This window comes from Cajanus cajan, chromosome 7 (genome assembly GCF_000230855.2).
Source record: "Cajanus cajan strain Asha chromosome 7, NIPB_CcT2T_4, whole genome shotgun sequence".
In the NCBI taxonomy this organism is placed as follows: Eukaryota; Viridiplantae; Streptophyta; class Magnoliopsida; order Fabales; family Fabaceae; genus Cajanus; species Cajanus cajan.
The window spans coordinates 2,367,067-2,378,488 of NC_138523.1; the positions used below are offsets into that span (position 1 = coordinate 2,367,067).

At 30.1% G+C, this 11,422-nt stretch overlaps 1 long non-coding RNA gene across 1 annotated transcript; it reads right to left on the reverse strand.

The window, feature by feature from the left end:
• Positions 1-6,420: 6,420 nt before the first annotated feature.
• On the reverse strand, positions 6,421-8,253 carry LOC145949689 (uncharacterized). The gene is made up of 2 exons (XR_014428093.1): positions 7,522-8,253; positions 6,421-6,617 (listed from the first exon to the last, which is right to left on the reverse strand). It is a non-coding gene; the product is annotated as an uncharacterized LOC145949689 (long non-coding RNA).
• Between the last annotated feature and the right edge of the window lie 3,169 nt (positions 8,254-11,422).

Below are 11,422 nucleotides of genomic sequence, written 5' to 3' on the forward strand. Positions count from 1 at the left end.
TTGGGTTGACTAAGCAATGAATTTAACAAGAGATTAAGGATTCATTAGTTTAACGTTTGGTGAAATCTGACCCCACAACCTCACAATACCACAATATCATTTCTAACCTTTTCCACTCACAACCAAATGTTTTTATAATTTTTATTCCAGTAGTCATGATCTTTAATTCACATTCACATGACAAACTACAAATTGGAATCATTCTTTAGTCACGAATAGTCAATAAATGCTTATGTTACCTTCTAATCCCTGTGGATACGATATTTTTACTACTTGAACGGCCGGTACGCTTGCCGTGCTTGAGACCGTTAATAGATTCTAACTAATTTATAGATTAAAACAAAAGTGTTTAAACGGAAATCTCAACAGTATGTTGATATTTAAGTTACTTATGTCAGAAAAGATGACTTAACCAAAAGGGGGTGAATTGGTTGCTTAAAAATTTCTTGCATAGTTTTCTTGATTTTGAAAAACTTTTCTAAGACTTTCCAAAGAAGTATATTGATCTATAGTTGTATATAGGACACCAAGTTCAGATTCTATACAAATTCAAATTCACTCAATTCTATATGCAATGTACATGATTCATACCACATAACATCAAGCATAAAATCAAAATTAAAAGAATGTCAATTTAAGTGTAAGGAGAGATAAAAATGCACAACTAATTTATATTGGTTTAGCCACATCTACTTGTGACCTACATTCAATCCCTAATCAATCGGATTGAAATTTTCTACTAATCCTTAATATTGAAAGTTTTACAATTACAATACTACATGTAATACACTTCTACACTATTAAAAAAACCACTTCTTACACCGCAATCCTTTTTTTTTAAAACCCAATTAAGAAAAACAAAATACAGAAGTTAAGGAATGAATTCACCTGATGTTAGAACAAATTAGAGTAGGTGAATCAACAAAAGTAGTTTATCTTATCACTCCATGAATATGATGATCAATTGAAATCTTAAAACCTTTCTTGAGGTTACCACAAAGATTACTTAACCTCTTCTTACAAAGAAAAACATTTTCTCGAGAGTGTTTCAAAAAAGTTATCATAAAGATTCAAGTCTCTTTATTCTAAATGTAAAAAATGATATATGTAAGTTTTCTAATATAAATAATCGACTATTTACATAGATAATTAATTATTTTTTTCATAGTAGATCTAAACATCAATCAATAATAGTTTAATCGATTATTTTGAGCAATGATCAATTATTCTATAATCCAATTTTTGAAATAATCGATTATTTTGCTAAATATATATTATTACAATAATTACTCCTAAGGCTACTGAAAAACAGAATAAATACTAGATTATTACTTAAGATAATTAATTATTTTAAGTGAAAACTTAATATCTCAATTTTTCATACCATGTCTCTTTACAAATCAATTTTAAAACTTATTTTATTCACCAATCATGATCTAGATAGAGATCTAAGACTAGGATACTTACCAAGTACAAAGCATACAGACAACAAAATTCTAAACACACAAACAATACAATGTGCCATTTTTTCTTTCAAGAGATTCAAATACAAAACAAAATACAAGTTGCGATTTTTTTCTTTCTAGAGACTTATTTGTAATCATCAAAACTAACAAAGACCATGTCTTCATCTTGAGTTTGATCAACAACTTAAAGTTGTAAGTTGTGAGAGAGAAATTATAGAAGAGTTGTATGTTGTGTAGTGTGGATAGTAGCTATATTAAGAATGCTTAAAGTATAAATTTGAGTTGTGTTAATTGACTTAAAATAAAAAAAGAGGTGTTATTTTAAAAATACAAATATCTCATTCACTTAAATGAAACTTATTATATATAATAAGTTTAAATGGAAGATCTTATGTTGTTTAATAGAAAGATTTTAAATTATTTCATACCTAATCGTTTATTCACTTAAATGATATAAAATTAACAAACTTATTATATAATATATATATATATATATATATATATATATATATATATATATTTGTGACTAGAAGATTGTAACTTAAGAATTATGAATGTCCGACTTCAATTAAAGAAATAATCTTTAATTAAATTTAATTTATTTCTAGATTAATTTAAAGTAAAATCTTTTGTGACTAGAAGATTGTAACTTAAGAATTATGAATGTCCGACTTCAATTAAAGAAATAATCTTTAATTAAATTTAATTTATTTCTAGATTAATTTAAAGTAAAATCTTAGAATAGTGCTGTATATAAAAAAAACTGTGAATTTACATTATCAATACATATATACTTTATCTATTTTTCTTGTATATAATCAATGAATAGATGATATAGTAACAATAGTCATTCCAATTAAATTTATAATTCACACCCACACAAACAAGCATTTAATGTTATTACTTTAACTATTTTCTTTCCCTTTGGGAAAAGAGAGAAATAGAATAGGGATTAGGAGAAGAAGGGTTTGAAGTGTTGCATGTGAATGAAACTTCCTTATCTATAATTTGTCATAACTTTTTCTCTATTTGGTTCAAGCTGGGTCCAACGAAGAATATGAAGTGGAATTATCAGAGCCGAGACAGCATTGATCAGTGCATGGTTGTTGGCTAAGGTGATGAATATCCTATTGACAAGGCCCTTGTTCTATGTTGCTGGGATAATAATATTACAAACTGACATTTGAGCACTATTCAGCATTTCATTCATCATGCTAAATACTTTTTTTTTTAATATAATACAATGTTCTATTATATAAAAAAAAATTTTATATATATATATATATATATATATATATATATATATATATATATATATATATGAGAAGGGATTCACTTATTTCTAGATTAAGTATACTAAGACTTACTCCGTTCAATAACTCATGTTCTAAATTATATTTTAATGATTCAACTATTAAATTAAAAATTTTGCAAAATTTAAAAAAAAATGAAAGTTATTTGATTTCATTAATTCAAATCGATGAATAATCATAAAAATATTTTATATGTTGATTTGAATTAATGAAACAAAGTATTGAATAGTTTTCAAATTTTATAAAAATTTGCAAACTTAATCTATGTATTAAGAACTTTTAATTCAATGATTGAATCATTAAATTTTGATTTAAAACATGAGTTATTAAATGAAGTAAATCTAAATAAACATACTATTGAAATAAGTGGATCTTTCTCTCTCTCTTATAATTGCTCATATATATATATATATATATATATGCAATTAAAGACAAAGTAACAATAGTGGTAAATAGATGAGAATAAAGGAATAAGGGTTGGATGAGTCTATTATTTTTAAAATTTGAACAAATTTTTATCAAGTCATTTTCTAAAGCTCAAACTCGACCCGATCAAAGTTTAAAAATATATGAGAAAAGGTTGGATCAATTTAATTTTGATATACTATATTAATTTTAACATTATATCTAATTAAATGAAAAATTAAAAGAAGTGCAAAGCTTAAATTAATGTATTTTATAATTTATATTATTTTAAAATAATTTTTATTATAGATATTATATCATGTTGTAAAAAAATAGGTTAAATTAATTTTTTAGTCCTTATAATTTCACTTACTTTACCTTTTAACTCTTATAGTTTAAAATATATGTTTTTGGTCCCTATACTTATTTTTTCAATCCTTTTTAATCCTCATGATTTAAGATAAATCATTTTAGTCTTTACACTTGTAGTTTTGTAATCCTTTTAGACATATAGTTATTTTTTTGGTAATATTATTTGTTTTATGTTGACGTAGAAATGTCTTCAATTTTTTTAAGGTAAATAAAAGGATATCTCAACACTGGACATCATAAATAAGAGTATAAAAGAGATACAAAGTATCAACAGACCTTACTTAGTGTAAATCCAACAAAATAAATTCGATATTAAATATTCAAAATTTAATTAATACTCATGTCTACACAAAAGACACAAAGTTACAAAAATAAAATAAAATTAATGATAGCTATTAATAAAAAGCTTAAAAAAATATATAAGTATAATGATTTAAATGATCTAACTTAAATTATAAGGGTTAAAAAAGATTGAAAAAGATAAGTGTATAAATACTAAAAAAATGTGTTTTAAACTATAGAAACTAAAAACATAAAGTAAATAAAATTATAAAAACAAAAAAAAAAATACTTTAATCAAAAAATATTAATAGCTAAATAAATTTTTATTTTTAATAAACTGTGATTTAATAAAATCTATAATTTTTTTTTTAAAATTATATATTAAATCAAATTGAATCACTCAAAATGCAACTTAAAATTGTTCTAAAAGCACATTGGACTTAATTTGAAAGTCCAAATTCATCCAATTTAATCTTGAACTAGAGTTGAAATCATGTCACCCCTGGTGGTGCAATCACATTGTGACAATACCTCGCCACAACAAAGTTGTAGTGGAGCATTTTTAATTGCATTCGCATTAAGGTTTTAACTTTATAGTCCATCATAATTATTCTCAGAAACAGGGGTACTTAAACATGTAACTAAGAATTTGATTTTTAAATTTTGTATTAAAAAATTGTTTTTTTTTTCTTTTTCTGTTGAAAAATAGAATCCACGGACACGTTTGTAGAATGGTGTATTAAATAGTTTTTGAATACGATTAATACATTTTTTTTCTTGGATATTAAATACTTTTCTAACATAAATTTGACATAGCTAAGAGCTGGGTCGGCTTTGAGGAAAGGTTAGAAGGACAATTATAAGATTGAGAGGGGTCTAAAAATGATTTAAATAAGTTTATTATAAAGATTTTTTTTTAATATTTTTATAATAACACTTCAATTTTAATTTATCAAAATAAATTTAACGAAATTTTAATTTATATTGAAAAATCAAAAATTTATTCACATATAATATTTTTTATCTGTATTTATTTAATTAATTATGGAAGACGAAAATACGAATTAAATATGTTTTTAGTTTTTATAATAAACTCGTTTTATGTTTTTAGTACTTTTTAATTTTTTTTTAGTATGTTTTGTTTTCTATAAAATATTATTTTTTAATTTTAGTATTTAATTTTATTTTTTAAGTCCTTATAAAAAGTAAAGTTTTGATAAGATTCCTATAATATCTAATTTTACGATTTTAATCATTGATTTTTTTCAATAAATATTTATCACATCATCAATAAATAGTGTGAGGGTTTAAAATTATAAAATAAAATTTTATAGGGGTAAGTCAACAAGTTTTTTGACAAGATTAAAATCATAAAATGTATATATTATGATGATTATATAAAAATATAATTAAGTACAAAAAAAAGTTGTTTGCAATAAAATATGTCAGTTTTAATAAGAAATAAGCATTTTTTTATATTAAATATATGTATTAAAAGAGAGAGAAAAAAAGTTTTTGTTTATTTGTTCATCCTAGACTCATAAATTATCAAGATAGAGTTTGCATAAGAGAATTAACTGACTCTTATTATTGATTATATATTTCTTAATTACTTCATATTAATTTAGTTTGATGATTTAGTTGAAAATTTCTATAAAAATAATTCAGGGTTCAAATGATGTTCAAATTTTTTTAGGCTTAATTTTATATAATTTGACTAGTTTTAACTATTGGCAAATAAGAATCGTCTTCTTATGTCAGGATTTTTTGTTATCATAAAAATTACATTATGAAATGACTCTTCTTAATGTTTTATATGTGAAAGTTATTATTATATAAAAATAGGAAATTTAACAACTATATTTCTAGAACGAGAATAATAAATTTTAATTTAGGTGTTTTGAGTTGTATAAGGTATGGAGAAGAAGAATCATGGATCACATGTGTTGTATTTGAGGTGGATAGCTAAATTTTGTTGAGAGAAGTTGATTTCCATGGAAGAACATCGCATTTCGCTCAACTAGAAGTGTATGGTCGCTCGGTCTTCATGCAAGATGAAGAACATCAATTTAGTCTTCATATTTTTGCTCAATGGTGAGTTTTGGTCACTTATCAAGGAGCTTTAGAGAGGACAACTCACTCAACTAGAAAATGATAGTTTAGCAAGAGGCTTTAGAGAGCTCAGCTTGTTAAGTGAGAAAATATTCACTCAACGAATAATAGATGGTCGAATTAGGCTTTGTGATTTTAGTGAAAGTTGTATCCTTGGATGTTAGCTTTCTAATGGCTTTGGAATCACCTGAAAGGAGGTTTATAACTCAAACTATGACCTTTTTAGTGAGAAAAGGTCAAGTTGTCAATGTTAGTAAAAAATTGTTGTGATTATTGTGATTTTAGCATAGTAGATGTTTTAGTTAAACCTGAAGATCAACATAAGAGTTTTAGATAATCTTCTTAGCTTTCATATGAGATAAAGATGAGTTTGATAGGTGTAACGACCCACCTTAGGTCATCACATCAATAACCAACCAAAATAAAAGAGCATTTTTAATAAAAAAAAATAGAGCAAAAGCCAGCTACGCTAGAGTGTAAAAATTGTTTTCATAATAGCAAACATAAGTATATTAGTCATTCTCAGTAAAATCATACAGTCATCCAAAATATATTAACATTAACCATTAACAGAAACACCCTAGGTGCTGGTCAAGCTCTAAGCCTAGCCACTTCTCAAAGCAGCTACCCAGAAGACTCCTTGCTATCCTATGGCTTCACACCTGATCTGCTCCCCCACATAGTGAGATCATCACAGTTCCACCACATGGAAACATAAGGGTTAGCACGTATAAAACCAACCATAGTATAAATATCATTTAACAATTATTTGTTCAAACCAACATGTATTTCCAAGATAGATATAAACCAATAGCATACATATTAATTAAAGAAATCCATAACCCTAGTATACAATCCATACCATATGTATACATAATCCACATCCAAAGCAAAGTCACACCACCGTATAATCCATGATGTAACCAACACATCCAAACCAAATGTTGGCCTCAACACCTATCCAAACCAAGTGTTGATACGGTGAAACATGTCAGCAACCCATGTCTCACGCCTAACCTCTCATGGAAAGTATACAGTTGGATTACGTCGTCACGTAACCCTGGTGGGGTCACCTCATCCATCGGTATGACTCGACCCAGACCCATACCGGTAGCAAATAGATACTTAGAGGAGTACTTCAGAATCCACCTAACATCTGAAGTGGTTTACTATATAATCCTTGGAAAAGTTCCAAATTGGAAATCCTCACAATGGGATTCCGAAATTCCATATTTTCTCCAAAGATTATATCCTTGATCTCACCAAGAGATCTCCCATCCATAACCTTACTCCTCTCAGTTCTATTTACTTTTCCAAACCACATACACATAACATACTTCATAATTATATATATAAATATAATCATAACCATGCCAAATTAAATATCCAAAACAACCACCAACTTGAATAAATAACAACCATCAACTTAAATAAATAATAACCTTCATACAAACAAAATAGCATATTAAAAGTTATACTACTCCTATCATGCTCATGTATACTAGATTAAGTCTTATAAGTACTACCCTTACTTAGCATACTAGATTAATTTTTATAAATGCCACCCTTACTTGGATAATCCTGAACTGAAACTCGGGCAGAAACTGAGACTATAGCACAGCTGCCTCCCCAAGGCTCCTTCCGTCTAAAACAGGGACCGGAGCTAAAATTAGGACAGAACCTCTTCCTCTGGATTTCTCTTGGTCTTCAAAGAGAAGAAGAGGGAAAGAAGAGAGTATAAGAGAAGAGAGAATGAGAATTGAGGGATGAGAAGTATTTCTTGGGATGGTTTGCAATGGAGAAGTGAAGGCCTATTTATAGCCTCCAAAACACATTAAAAAAATGTAAAATAATGGAGAAAAAGATAGACAAAACTAAGTGGAATGAATTAGTGGAATGAATTATAGAAGTTGGTGGGATGAATTAATGGAGTTGGTGTGAATTAATGGAGTTGGTGCCATGTTCTTTTCCGCACCGACTTTGGCTACTGATTTGGACCTTATAGACAGCCGAATCTGAAAGTATTTCCTTCATGAAAGTTGTAGGATTTTCTCTTATCTTTCCATAGCCACCAAGTTTGTATCATTTGAACAACCACCGACCAAGTTATACCCCAAAAACCGAGGCTTGCCAATCAGCCCAACGAGAAACAATTGTATCAATAAAAGTCCAATTTTGACCTCCTAAACGACCGATTTTGCAAATGGCTATTTCTGCAAAAGTTGTGCGTTTTTCTCTTAGATTTCCATTGACACCAATTTTGCATCATTTGGACCATCACAGCCCAAGTTATGCCTCAGACACTGAGACTAGTCAGTCAGCCCAGCGAGAAATGATTCTTAAAAAAAAAATTTCACAACTATCTAATTAGATCTAACAACACACATATCTTTCTAAGCATAAATGGAGTGTGAATTATCTATAATTGAAGTAAAATATAACCACCAAATTATGACCAAATACCACATAGTAATAATGACAATAATAATAATAATAGTAATAATCATGTTGAAAACTGAGATGTTACAATTCTCCCCAACAACAAAAATTTTCGTCCTCGAAAATTCACTTACTCAAAAGAGATATGGGTATTGATCCTTCATATTGTCTTCCAACTCCCAAGTGGCTTCATTAGTGTCTGCATCCCAAATAACCTTCACCAAATTGATAGATTTACCTCGCAACTTCTTAACTCTCTTGTGTGCCACTGAAACTGGTTGTTTCTCAAAAGTTAAATTCTCCTTCACTTGCACTGCCTCTGATTCCAAGACATGACTCGGATCGTGAATATACTTCCTCAGTTGTGACACATGGAATACATCATGCAGATTAGATAGAAATGGAGGTAATGCAATCTGATATGCCACTGGTCCAATCCTCTTGAGAATTTGATACGGTCCAATAAATTTAGGATTCAACTTCTTCGCTTTGATAGCTCTTCCCACACCTGTGGTAGGAGTTACCTTCAAAAATACATGTTCTCCCTCTGAAAATTCCAAAGGTTTCCTCCTCTTGTCTGCATAAGACTTTTGTCGACTCTGAGTAGCTCTCATTCTTCCCTGAATTTGTTTCACTTTTTCAGTAGTTTGCAAGATAATCTCTGGTCCCACCATCATTGATTCTCCTTCTTTAAACCAACACAAAGGTGTTCGACACTTCCTCCCATACAGAGCCTCAAATGGTGCCATTTCTATACTTGCGTGAAAACTGTTATTATAAGTGAACTCAACCAAAGGCAACATCTCTTCCCAACTCCCTAGATGATCCAAAATACAAGCCCTCAACAAGTCCTCCAAAGATTGAATAGTCCTCTCAGACTGCCCATCAGTTTGTGGGTGATAAGCAGAACTGAGTCTCAACTTAGTTCCTAACGCCTGATGCAAACTCTGCCAAAATCGGGATGTAAAACGAGGATCCCTATCAGAGATGATACTAGAGGGCACACCATGTAATCTAACAATCTCCTTAATATACAATTGAGTTAACCTTTCTAAGGACCACTTTATATTCACCGGAAGAAAATGAGCACACTTAGTTAATCTATCCACGATCACCCAAATAGAATTACAATTCTTAGCAGACCTTGGTAATCCAACAACAAAATCCATGGTTATACTATCCCATTTCCATTCAGGGATCTCCATCATTTGTAACAAACCTCCTGGTTTTTGATGTTCCACTTTAGCTTTTTGACACACAATGCAAGATGTAACATACTCAGCTATCTCCCTTTTCATTCCATTCCACCAAAACATTTTCTTCAAATCTTGATACATTTTTGTCATACCTGGATGTATACTCAATTTGCTTTTATGAGCTTCCTCAAATATCAATTTCTTCAACTCCTCATCCTGTGGAATACAAATTCTACTCTTGTACCTCAAAATTCCATCTGTACCTTGTTCAAATCCTTCAGCTTTCCCAGAACTCATCAACTCCTTAACCTTGTTCAAACTCGCATCCTGAACTTGTTTTTGTTTCACCATCTCTAAGAAATCACTAGTAATGGTAGTCATACCACAACTAATGAAATTTGGGGCAACCACCACGTTAAGATTCATATCCCTGAATTTCTCTACCAACTCCATCTCTTTAACCATCATGTAAGACATATGGAGAGATTTTCTACTCAAAGCATCTGCCACCACATTTGCTTTACCTGGATGGTACATTAACTGAAAATCATAATCTTTCAAAAATTCAATCCACCTCCTTTGCCTCATATTTAACTCTTTCTGATCAAACAAATATTTCAGACTCTTATGATCACTGAACACATCAAACTTTGCCCCATAGAGATAATGCCTCCAAATCTTCAAAGCAAAAACTACCGCCGCCAACTCTAGATCATGCGTAGGATAATTCCGTTCATGAGTCTTTAACTGCCTAGATGCATAGGCCACAACCTGCCTATCTTGCATAAGAACACATCCTAAACCTTGATGAGATGCATCACAATAAACCTCAAAAGATTTATTAGGATCTGGCAAAATCAACACTGGAGACGACGTCAGCTTTTCCTTTAACTCTTGAAAACTCCTTTCACACTCCTCCGTCCATACAAAGGGATGATCCTTCCTGGTTAGCTGTGTTAAAGGCATAACTATTTTAGAAAATCCTTCTATGAATCTTCTATAATAGCCAGCCAATCCCACAAAACCTCTAACTTCAGTAACTGATTTCGGACGCTCCCACCTCAAAACTGCTTCCACCTTAGTAGGATCAACTGCAATTCCTTGTCCAGATATTACATGGCCCAAGAACTTAACTTCAGATAGCCAAAACTCACATTTTGATAATTTTGCAAATAATTGTTTCTCCTTCAATACTTGCAAAACTATCCTCAAATGTTCTCTATGTTCTTCTACAGATCTAGAGTAAACTAGAATATCATCAATGAATACTACAACAAACTTATCCAAAAAAGGTCTGAAAATCCTATTCATATAATCCATGAAAACAGCTGGAGCATTCGTCACTCCAAAAGGCATGACAATATACTCATAATGACCATACCGAGTCCTGAAAGCAGTCTTTGGTATGTCCTCCTCCTTTACCCGTATCTGGTGATACCCAGACCTCAAATCAATCTTGGAGAAAACAGAAGCTCCTTTTAACTGATCCATCAAATCATCGATCCTTGGCAATGGGTACTTATTCTTGATTGTCAGTTTATTTAACTGCCTATAATCTACACATAACCTCATACTACCATCCTTCTTCTTTACTAATAGCACGGGTGCTCCCCACGGAGAGACACTAGGTCTGATCATCTGCTTCTCCAAAAGTTCTTCAATCTGCTTTTTCAATTCTGACAACTCTGCTGGTGCCATTCTATAAGGAGAAATGGATACTGGTCCCGCCCCTGGTATAAGATCAATACTAAACTCCAACTCTCGCTTTGGTGGTAATCCAGGAATATCATCTGGAAAAACTTCTGGAAACTCTCTAACAACCTCAATACTATTCAAC